At 46.7% G+C, this 12,129-nt stretch overlaps 1 protein-coding gene across 7 annotated transcripts in view; it reads left to right on the top strand.

The window, feature by feature from the left end:
* The window catches only part of SEMA6D (semaphorin 6D), a 57,117-nt gene that overhangs the window by 379 nt on the left and 44,609 nt on the right, over nucleotides 1-12,129 (top strand). The window contains exon 1 of one of the 7 annotated variants that reach the window (XM_084871887.1): nucleotides 478-955. The exons of the other annotated variants lie outside the window; for them this stretch is intronic. The gene's annotated coding sequence lies outside the window, so the exon portion shown is untranslated. Of the gene's footprint in view, nucleotides 1-477; nucleotides 956-12,129 lie in introns of those variants that run through there. 7 annotated transcript variants of the gene reach the window in all.

The following is a 12,129-nucleotide window of genomic DNA, read 5'->3' as shown; positions in this document are numbered from 1 at the left end:
CGAGGGCTGGAGAGGGCTGGCGGACCCGTCCAAACTGGCCGAGCTGGGGGCTTGGGGGGTGGGTCATGTGGCCTGGAGGCCCCCCAGCACGGAGCACCCCCTCGGTGGGAGGGGGGGATTAGCGGAAGAAGGGGGCGAGGAAAAGTTTCTTGCCAGGCGGCGCCAGCTCCGTGCTGCCCGGCGCATTATCATCAGGGGCAGCCCAGGCTGTTCCGGGGCTGGGCACGGCGTCTGCAGTCAGCAGCCGAGGAGCCGAGGCAAAGCCGCGGGAGCCGGCTGCCGGCCCGGCCGCCCCTTCTGCCCGCGGGCCCCGCAGCCAGCGCCCCCGGGACCGCTGGGATCGGGCAGCTCCGGGCCCGGCAGGGAGCGGACGGGCGAGCACCGGCCTCGCCCGGGGAAGGGGCGCAGCGCCGCAGCCCAGACCGAGCCGCTCGCTCCCGGGGCGCTCTGGCTACCTGTCAGTGCGCCCCGATCGTGCGCAGGGAGGCGAGGGGCGGGAATCGGGGGGCGCGGCCACCCCCACCCTGCAGGCTCCTGCTGGGGCTCCTGCTGGGGCTTCTGCCGGGAGGGGGCCGCTGCCCACCTCCCTCCCCTCTCCCCCTGCGGGCGGAGCGCGCGGCGGAGGAGCCCGGACCCGGAGCTGCCCGCCGCCCGCCCCGCTCCCGCCCGGCGCCCGCGTCCCTCCTCCCGGCCACTCTCCCCCGCAACTTTCCGCGCTTTGTTCTCCGGCTGGAAATGATTTACGGAAGCGTCTTGGACAGGGTCTCCGCCAGGCGGCCAGAGCCCGGCGCGGAGACGAGTGACGTCCCCATCTGCCCATCAATGATGGATGGAAACAAATAAGGGAGAGTCAATTCTGCAGGAGCCCCCGCTCCCGCGGCCAGAGGCGTCCTGCCGCCGGGAGAGAGCCGCCGCGCCGGGCGGCAGCCTCCGCAGGGCGATGGTGAGGAGGAAGGTAGGGAAACTTTTATCTCCAGTCTGTTTGCTCCTGGCATGCCGCCTGGGGGGGATTCGGAGGGGCTCCATGCTTCCTCAGTCTAACGCTTGGATTGGGGGGAAAAAGTCATTAAGGACTTAAAGGTGTGCATGAAAACTGGTTTTAAAAATTGTCTGCAACATCGACTCTCGGGATCAGTGCTTGTCGGGTGATGGTGTAAATCCTCCTGAACTTGTGGAAGGCTAAGTGTCAAGGAGCCAAAGCGGAACGAAGTAGCGGTGTTAATCACAGCCTTAGAGGAAGTCAGCCGGGAGCTCCAGTGCTGAGGGGACCAGTCAGCAACCCAAGTTCCAGCATCCCACCCCCTCGCCCCTCTAGGCTGCGCCCAGAAGGGACAGTGAATCATGCTGTAGAGATACAGACTTGGTAAACAGTAATTGGACCTAGGTCCACCTCTACTTTTCCCTAAAAATAAGGTAGGGTTTCCAATTTCTATGGAAAATTTTTCCGAGAACTTGCGGCTACTAAGAATTTTGTCTGCAGGATCTACCTTTGGGGCAAAGGAGTGGATTGTTTTTGTTTATTTCAAGGATGAAATCCTTGGGAAAGGTTTAACATTTTTTTTTTTTTCCTAGATCGGATTGTCTCTGTTTCTCAGAATAGGAGGCATATCTTGTTTGGAGATTTTCTTTCAGGGTTTCTTCCCGGTTGAACTGAGAAATCTAATCTTAGACAGCTCAAGGTGATGATTTTACTGTCCTTGTTGGTGGTTTAAACAATAGGTTATAATAGGTTTTGAGGTCGGTTTATTCATGTTATTAAATCTCCCCTCCCAGTCCCACTTCCCCGGGCTCTCTTAGCTGTCTAACTCAGGAAATTAAGTTGTGTGTACATGTTTAATGTAGTGAGTGACAGGCATATTCTGTCAGCCTGGCAAATAAATAGCACACAAACATTTGCCCTGGCTTAGCTAAATAGAACCGGCCACATAAGCTCTGAGATTTGGGCCTATGTTATCACGAACTTAAACATCTGAAGGCAAATGATCCGTAACAGCTCAGCTCTTACTGGGTCTTGTTTTGTTTAGTGTCTTTGCTTTGATTTAGGTCTCTAGAATGTGCTCTCAGAAAGACAGTTCAAGAAGTAAGCCTCAATTTCCGAAATATGTTGTTCAGCAGACCATTTTCCTCCATTGGCACATTTAGTCAGATCAACAACCAGCCACTGTCTCTTTCTGGTTCCCGCAGAATGATGCTACCTGTCCTTTCTCCCAGGGGCTGCATAGGTAAGCTTCTGTGAGGAACGTGTCTGTGAGGCAGGGCAGTGTGCCGGGAATATGGTTACTACTTTCCCCATCACCAGAAAGCTGGTTAACTTGAGTTTGATTTAGATTTGTGGACGTTCTGCCCTCTTCCCTGTTGTGGTGTGTGTGTGTGTGTGTGTGTGTGTGTGTGTGTGTGTGTTCATTTGTTGTTGTTGTTGTTGTGTGTTGTTGTTTTGTCCTGTCTCCTCCCTGGTTTGATGGATTGAAAGATGGCTGTGACGTAAACCTATTAGCCCTCAGAGGGAGGACAGCTGAGCAGTTCTGTGGACTTCAGTTCACTGGCTGCTGGCTGCGAGGGAGGGATCTGTCCAGTGACTGCTCTGGGTAAGTGGGCGGCTGACCCCCGTGCAGTGGCGGTTTCTGCCGCTTGAAAGGCACCCGGGCAAGTCGGCAGGAATAGAGCTCCGATTCACAAAAGATGCCCACAGTTGTGAGGACTTACTGAAACTGGAGACGTTCTTCCCTTCTTGCTGCTCCATCCTAATGAACCTTGGTAATTAGCTTAGTCATTGTTCTCGCGTGTGAATTTCACTAAGATACAAGGAGTGAAAAATGCATCTGAAACAGGGTCATTTTTCACCCCCCTGATGCATTTTGTGCAGAGTTAAGAGCCTGGCCGACTGCCTAACCGTTATTGGTGTAACCATAGGAGGTGAACTCCTTCCTTAGCATATTGCAGGCTAAAATATTACATTTTACTTCAATTAATATTCTTTAACCTGCACATTCTAGATTCCTTTCTAGAGGAAGCAGTAGGCACCTGGGGCACGCCAACCACTCAGTGCTTATTGAGTGTTGTCATTTGCAAGGAGCTGCGCTAGCTAGTGTTCCAGCAGCAGGCTAGGCAGGCAGGTTTCTGTCCAATATAAATAAGAATGAAAAGAAAAAAAAACAACACAGAGAATGGCAAAACATACCATTGGGCAAGAAATGTAAATTTCTTCTCTTTTCGTGAAGTTTAGTATGTTATCTTAGAGATTTTAAAGTGAGATTGATTATACCAAATATGGACAGTGGTCCAGTCTTCCGGCTTTTAACACTGATGACCCAATGTCCTATTAGCATAATTTACATATTGAAAGTGTCATTAGAGTGGGAGGTCTCACTTTCCGTGGCTCCTGTGAATGGAGACATAGCACTTTACCATCTAGCAAAGCTTGTGTCTTAGGTTGCCGCTTATTTTGCGAACTGCTGCCAACTTCCAGTTGGGGAAAAGATCGTGTTTTGATTTATTCCCATGACATGCGGAGGGAATGAAAAGAGTACAACTGTACTGAGCATATCATAATTCTTGTTAGTTGAGGTGGCTGTCGTCTGGGTGACTTTTCCTCTCCAGTCCCCGATTGGCAGAGGCAGCGCAGCTGATAACGGAAGCTGCAGTCATTCATCCCAACAGGAAAAGGAGGCAACTTGCTACTTTACTAAGCAACTGTTTATGTAACCAGGGGCAACCACATGAGTGGTCCACATCGGTATCACATGAGCTATACTGAGTTCTCAAACTTCTCCCTTCTGTGAAGCTTCTGTTAACTCACCCAGATTAGCATTTTAACAACCCTGAAGTGAACTTCTGCCACTCTCTCTGCTTGGACACAGTGTGCAGGTCATCCATCATCCTGTCCTTGGTTACAACAGGCTGCTGGCTTCATCACCATTTGGAGCTACACAGAGGCCATCCGACTGTGAACAGCACAGCTGGCTACAGCGATTCTCTCTTCCACGCCACTGGCAGCATTGTCTGGCTGTGGTAACTAAAGTTAACACCCAGAACGGGAAGTTTCCATTGTCTGGCAACCAGGGCCGGCCCCTCTTCCAGTGCTGGGGGCCCACCTGCAGGAAGGCTGGCTGGGACTGGTGTGTTCCTCTTAAGAGGGGACTTGTCCCCACCTTCCACGACCCACAGGAAAGCATCCTTAGCCTTTGGTTCAATTAAACCACCGGGACTGCAGCAGGAGAAGGAGCCATTCAGACACCACTCAATCCTCGACCTTCAGAATTCACTCTGTTTGAAAAGAGGAAGAAAAAAAAAAGAAGTATCCTTTAGCTCGTGATCCCCCCAAAAAAACCTGAAAACAGAAAAGACCTTGTCTAATTCTTTGGAGAATTGAACAGGTTACTGCTTCATCCCTTTTCACAAAGAACATGGGCTGTGCCTCCATCGGGATCCATGGCTAATAGCATCCAATGACTTCTATCACTTTTTTCTTCTTCTTTTTACTCAATAAGAGATCAGCCGCAGTCTTTGTTTATTAAAGCAAGAATGACATGAATTAGGTGGATATATTTGTTAGGTTATGCTGCCAACCGTAAAAAGAACTTCTATAGTTAGAAGTGCTGCTCTTGGAGTTGGATGTGCCCCACGTTCTGGCAGGCGACCTTGGTCCTTTCCCTGATATCTACTAATGAAATTGGCACAAAACAGTTGGGATGATATTTTGGGGACTGAGAGAAAAATAGTAACGCTTTTCCTCCTGCCTTCTAAGTTCTCCTTTGGGCTAATAACCAAATTAACAGACAGATTAACAGGAGAAAATTAAATGTTAATACATGTGCATGGGTAATTCATATATGCATGAAAGTCTCAAAGACAGAGACAACATTGGGTATATAAGACATATTTAGACAAAGGATAAACCAGTGGAATGGGGTATTCGATTTCAGAAGTGAGAATGGGCAGTGAGTTGAGGAGGAACACACCTGGCAGGAGAATCCTTGCTAGGGGACTCAGAAACAATGGGACACAGGGGGATCTGGCTAAGAGGCCCCCGCCTGAAAGCTGCTTATTTACCATACTCAATTCAAATTAGGCTAAGGTGAATAGCCTAAAATCCGCTTCCTAAAGCCAGGTTTATCTGTCAGAGTCTCTAGGGCAGGAAAGGGGGAGGGTCAAAGGTTCTTTGAGTCTTTTAAACAGCTGAAAATCAGTATCCCAAAAGGCTGCTTCAGGGTGGCAAAACTTTGGTCCCCTTCCATGACGATTGATGATGACTATGACGATGATGGTGATGATGATGATGATGATGAAGAAGAGGAAGAGAAGTAAAGGGCAGCCACTTATAGTTGGTCTGCTTACTAAATTCTAGGCACCATCTAAGATCTTTATCTTTGTCATATCATGTTACCTCCCAAAACCTGCCTGCTGTAGGTTCTGTTAGCATCAGCGATTATCAAAATGAAGCCCAGGCACCAGAGAAGCCAAGTTATTTTTCTAAGGTCACAGGGCAGGAAGGCGTGTGAATCAGAATTCAAACCAGGTCTGCCATACCTCCCAGCCCATGTCTTCACCACCGCACCAAATTGCTTTCAGAAATGGGGGCTGTTCTGCAGTTTTCTGAGTCCCTGGTAATTCTAACATTTGTTTTTCAAGAAAAGAGTCAGCTTTTGAGGGACATTTTTCTGGTGAAGGAAATTATAAGTTACACAATGGGTATGCTCTTAAAGTTTACCTCTCTCTCAACTGAATCGTATCATTTTACTCTCATTTTTATTCCTGTTGGCCCAATAATTATGACACTTCCTCTCTTCTCAAGTGTCCTAGAACAGTTCTCTCCTCCCATCATTTTTCTCCTGGTTAGGCTCCCCTGTCCAAAATCACGGTGGCAGAGGACAAATGACAATATTCATCACTCTCCAACCAAAGAGTGCTTCTGCATCAGGGTGTGCCCGACATTCATTCCCCTGATCTTGGCAGGTGAAGATCCATTATGTATCCTTGTCCCATTTCCCAGGAGTATTTATGGGCCCCATCAGCTATGACAGTGAGCTGCAGCTGTTCAGGCATCAGTGGCACCGGGAGGAAAACTGTTATTACTGAAGTTGGACTGTGCCCTGTATGGGAATAGACATTTTTCTTAGTTATGATTGTGAGAGAATCCCTTTGTCTCTGTGAGTCATCAGACACATTGTTGAGAAATGTCACCCATGCATCAGCATTTTTCCTTGTTGATCTGTTTTATTCAGGATTCCTAGGGGAGGGAAGAAAAACAAATCCACGTTACCGCTACAATAATGCTAAAATTTGAGGTTTTCAACATATATTTACGGGAAGGAAATATGGGTTTTGAAAAGTCTAATATGTTGGTACAAGCATAATAAGGCCTCAGGATGATCTGCAATTACTTAGCCTATTATTGGAGTCTGTATTTAAAAATAAAGACTGGAGTTTCTACTCAGCTGAGGAACCGGGGTGTATGTGAAGCAGAGCGGATAAAGCTATTTGAGAAAATAACACTTCCATTCCCCAAGTGTCTGCTGTCAGCAGGCCAGGGACTCGGACTCGCCCAGTGCCTGTGCTGGCTTAGGCCTTCCTTGTCATTCTGATGGCTTCAGGGAGCTCTTTGGGTCTACAGCAGTGGTTCTCAACCTTTCTAATGCTGCAACTCTTTAATACAGTTTCTCATGTTGTGGTGACCCCAACCAAAAAATTATTTTCGTTGCTACTTCATAACTGTAATTTTGCTACTGTTAAGAATCGTAATGTAAATATCTGTGTATTCCGATGGTTTTAGGCGACCCTGCTAGCGGTTCTCAACCTGTGGGTCGAGACACACAGATATTTACATTATGATTCATAACAGTAGCAAAATTGCAGTTATGAAGTAGCAACAAAAATAATTTTATGGTTGGGGATCACCACAACACGAGGAACTGTATTAAAGGGTCGCGGCATTAGAAAGGTTGAGAATCACTGGTCTACAGAGTTTGTAGATCCCCAAAGTTCTCCTGGGTAATTGATGGATGGAGTAAATGTGTGGAGTAAATATATTTTCAAAGCTATAGAAGGAGGGGGGGGAGGCAGAAGGAGGAATAAAGAATGCTACTGCTTTTGCAGTATAAATAAAGAATGCTACATAAAGAATATTTCTGGTTTTGCTATTGCTGGGGTAACCGTGTGTTCATCTAGCTAACTTTTACCAAGTGTCTGTGCTGTACAAGTGGGTGCCAGGGTAGGGAGAGGGTTTAGAGAGGAACGTGACACAGTTCCAGAGCTCAAGGGTCTTGCTGAGTGGTATATGGAAAAGACAAGGCCAACACATTGCCAAAATCAAATGGCAAGTGCTTTACGTGTCAGAAAGCATACACACAGACCTGTGGAAACTGAGAGGAGTGAGAGGTTATTTCTGGCGAGGGTGGTCAGAGGAGGCTTTGTGGAGCCACTGATATTTGAGCTGGTCCTTGAACTAGGTAGGATTTGGACAGGTGGAGAGTGAGGGGCAGAGGGGGAGGTGGTGAGGAGGGCATTCCAGGCATAGAGAACAGCTTAGGCAAAGGCCCTAGGGTAGGGGTGGGGGGTCTAGATCAGTTGTCCACGTTGAGTCCTAACCTAGGACAGACTTGCATTTCAGGTGTGAAGAGGCAGTTTGCCATGCAATCCACAAATATTTATTCAGTGTCTCTGGTCTACGGTGCTTAGCCACTCAGCAGATGGCCCTGCTGCTTAAGCTATCAGAATGAATGGAATCAATCTTGTGATGATGTAGTCATTGCTCCATGATCAGAAAACCCCTTATCATGTCAACTGCCAAATGGTTCAATGTTAACACGTGGATGTGGCGGGGCCTGGTGTAATTGCCTCAAATTTCCTGGCAAGATGGTTTCTCCCACAGACGGTGTTGTTTGGCAGAACCAAACTACATCTTTTTTTAAAATTTATTTATTTAAAAAGATTCTAGACATAGACTCTAAAATAAAGAGTAAAATTGCTTACTTATATGGGAATTTTTGGTGGTAGGAGAAGGGAAGGGGAGATAAGAAGTAGAAGAGGCATAAGATACTTGTTGAAACTATGAGAATGAAAAGAGTTGGACTCTAGCCAGGTAGGAGTGACTCAGTGGTTGAGCGTCAACCTAGGAGGTCATGGTTCAATTCCCGGTCAGGGTACGTGGGTGGGACATGGCTAGATTTCCAGTGTGAGGCGTGCAGGAAGCAGCCAATCAATGATTCTCTCTCATCATTGACATTTCTATTCCTGTATTCTTCTCCCTTCCTTTCTGAAATCTACTATATATATATATATATTTTTTTTTTTAAGAAAAGAATTGGAATCTAGATGCTCATTTAGACTGCAGCCCCAAGAGACTAGATTGCCTGTTCACCCCTGTAAGTTAACAGTGAGTGACACGCAGTGGATATGCAGCAAATATTTCAGTGAATATTTTCATTGAGTTCTACTTTTTATTACATTGCAGTTGTAGCTTATGGTGGCTGGTAAACTGTGCAAGAAATGGGGTTGGAGCTATTGCCTATCTTTCCATAACAGGGATGGGGAAAAGCAGTAAATGGCTTGGAAAGTTACTAATACTTCTTTGAGAAACCCATTCGTGAGAGTTCCTGGGGATTCAGCACCCCTTTCTGGGTCTGAGCTTCCAGGATAAACTCATCTCCCATTAGTGGCTCCCCAAGACCCTACCTGCCCAACGTCCTTACCTTCTCCTTCCTCCCCTCCATGGAATAGGGAGTGTCCATCCTGCTGCTTGTGTAAGGGGGTTGTTTCCAAGCCATGATTAACCTCTGGAGTTAGCATACATTGTAATCGACCTGCTATTAAGGTTAATAGTGGAACTGATAAGCTTTGTGGGAGGAAAAGACTGGAGGTTCTTTGTAGTATAAGTATGCTTATCAGAACACATAATAAAAGAAAAACAGAATGAAAACATTCGAGTTACAGAATGATTAAGGCAATTGCTTTGCCAAGAATTGCGACAGTAGTTCAATTTTTCTTGGTATGTTTAAGTCTTTTAGAAGTTAATAGTTACATGTCAGACAGTCTGGGAGAAGAAGAATCGCTGCCAATGAAAGATCAATCAGAAATTATAAAAATAGATCAATGGGGAAAATGGATTAAGCCTACATAAATTCAATATCGGGAACTTTTCAGGCATATTCCAGTGATGTACAGCAGAGAACCTGTTGAGTCTAGTAATTGTCCGGCTCCCACCAGTTACTTTTTGAAGCGAAGGGCATATTACCTCCCCCTACCTAGAGCACAATTGCCTTCCAGACAGGACCTAAAATAACCTGGCCTGGCTCAACTCAACTAAGAATAACAGCCAGCGCTTACTGTGTGCTCACCGTGTGCCATGGCACAGGGCCTAGCACTTTAAATACGTTGCCTAAATTAAGCCTTATGCTATCCCTTAGCGTGTGGACTAATAGCTAAGAGCTAACATTTATTAAGTGCTTACTAGGTGCATGATACTCATTTAAGTGAATATATTAGATTGTTTGATCAGCATTCTATGAGGTGGATACTGTTATTAATAATATCTTCATTTTAAACCAAGAGAGACTGAAGGCTATGAGATTCAAGTAATTCCCCCGGGGCTGAAGGGCTAATGAGTAGTGGAACCAGGGGACTTGGATCAATAGAAGCAGCCCTAGCAGGGGGCTTCAGAACATGAACTCTGAAGTCAGCTTTCCTCAGCGTGAGTCCTGGCTGTGTGACTGATAGCTGTGTGACCTGGAGCAAAGTACCTACAATCTCTGAGCCTCAGTTCCACCACATAAAAGATGGATGATGATGCTTGCATTCACCAGGTAGGGTTGGTGTGAGACATAAATAGATTAATATTTGAACAGCACTTAGAGCAGCGCTTGGCATGCTTCGAGTGCTGTATATATCTCAGTGTCTATTGAATAAACAGAAGCACAGGCTGGCTCCAGAGCCCGTGTGCTTACCCCTTACACTGTGACATTGTTCCACATTGATCGAATCCCTTTAACTGATGCATGTACCTTGAAGTCAGTTTCACAACCAGCTACCTTCCATCCCACCCACTTACACCTGTCACAGGTTTAGCCAGATTGATAAGGGGAACTTGGTAGGAGATGTTCAGTGGCCTGCAGATTTACCCCAGACCTTGATGCTTACTTGCATATCCCTGACCCAGATGTTAGCTGTTTCAGATTCATGATGTAAGAATATGGCTGCCACTTGGCGGTGGTGTTCAAAGACAAACGTAGATGTTCGGCATGTGTTCTATGTCGGTAGTCTCCGGGCAGACGAAAACCTGAATAAGACCATGGAAATTCAGGCACACCCCTAGACCATCCCTGCCATCACACACAGTGATCTTTGATCACTACCACAGGTCCTAAAACTTTAAAATTTATCTGAATCACATAGGGTTGAAATGCAAATTTTAGGGTACATGCATTGGTCTGGAATAGGACCCCCAGAGTCTGCATTTTAAACAAGCATGTCAGGTGACTTGTGTCCTGTTTTGTCCCTTGGCCACTGAGAAACATTGCTCTAGGATAGCCGGGCGCAGAATCCCATCCAAGCAAGGCTCTGCACTCCAGAACTAGTGTTGGCGGGCTGCTGGTAGTCAGTCTGAAACCTTTTGCCTACAGCACCGGGAGAATGGTGATGAGCTGAAGGCTTCCCGGCCAGCTCATGAAAGAGCAAAATAAGTCATAAAATCTGCTCAAAGCTAAAGAGGCTTCCCTCCAGGTTGCAGGATCTTTACAGTGAGCAGGAATTAAGAAAGAAAAAGGGCATCGCTTATTTCTGCTGACTGGCCTGTATCATTTCATAAATGGAGTCCCGGGCCAGTATTTGTAGCAACATTTCTTGGTTTAATGATAAACTGAGATAAAGGTAATCAAACTTCATGCTTCAGGGCATCAGGTGATTGCCTGCCACGGTAGGGATGGGATCTTTCCCCTAGTGTTTTGAACAATTGACTAGATGCATTACCGAGAGGGCTCGGGCTGCGTGCAGAGGGAACGGGCCTGGAGGCTCTGGCGGAAAACCTCCGGGGTAAGATCACACAGGAAATGGTCAGATGTGGGATGAGCAAGCCCTTCATCACTTGGCTTATCCTCTTTGTTTCCGAGGAAGATTCTGCTTACAGTGAGTATTTCAGTAAGCCACATGATGACACCGGAAGCTTCCTGTATTTAGAATCAGGTGACCTAGATCCCGACTTTGGCCAACAGCATTCTCTGAGTGACCTCAGGAAGGCACCGCCCCCTCCTCTGTGGACTCGCAATGATCATGAGCATCGGCTAAAACAGGGAAGGCGAAATTGCTTTGTAAAACCCAGATAAGTGCTGGTCCAATGTAAGGTGTTATTATGATACAATAAGTGACGCTTTATGAAACCACCCTTTATTACAGCCAGCAATGTATAAATCCCTACTCTGCGATGATATCATATGCATAATGATAGTGAGTCCTTCACCTCTGCCAAGCACCGACATGTTTTATTTACATTTCTCTTATATAATCCTCGTATCAGCCCTTTGGGCCAGATCCATTGTTTTACCATTTTATAGATGAAGACACAGATGCTGAAAGAGCTTCCATTCGCTATTGCTGTTGTAACAAATCACCACAAACACAAAGGCCTAAAGCAGCATAGATTTTGTACCTCACAGTTCTGGTCAGAAGGCCCAAGTGGGTTTCCCGGAAGTAAAGTCAGTGGCCCTTCCTGAGGCTCAAGGGGAAGGTCCATTTTCATGTTTTGCAGTTTCTAGAAATCGCCTTTATTTCTCCACTCATGGTACCTTCCTCTGTCTTCAGAGTCAACCCTCCCAGAGCTGTGGCTTCTGCTTCCATCATCTCATCTCCTTGGACTCCTGCTTCCCCTAGTCCATTTTTTACGAAGCCTGTGATTACATTGGGCCCACACAGATAATCCAAGCAGCGGTTCCTATTTGAAGAGCCTTTATTTAATCACTTATGCAAAGTCCCTCTTGCCATTTAGAGCAGTATATTGACAGGTCAGGGATCAGGGCACAGACTCCTGGGGAGGGCGGGAAACATTATTCTGTCTACCACAGTTAAGTGCCTTAGGAACACACAGTGCGGAGTCAGAATTCATGCCTCAGCCTGTCTGACTTCAAAGCTCATAATCTCAACCAC

Source organism: Pipistrellus hanaki (genome assembly GCF_964339955.1).
Source record: "Pipistrellus hanaki genome assembly, chromosome: 1".
NCBI lineage: Eukaryota > Metazoa > Chordata > Mammalia > Chiroptera > Vespertilionidae > Pipistrellus > Pipistrellus hanaki.
Note: the sequence above shows the minus strand (reverse complement) of the source record. Positions and strands in the feature narration are given on the sequence as shown.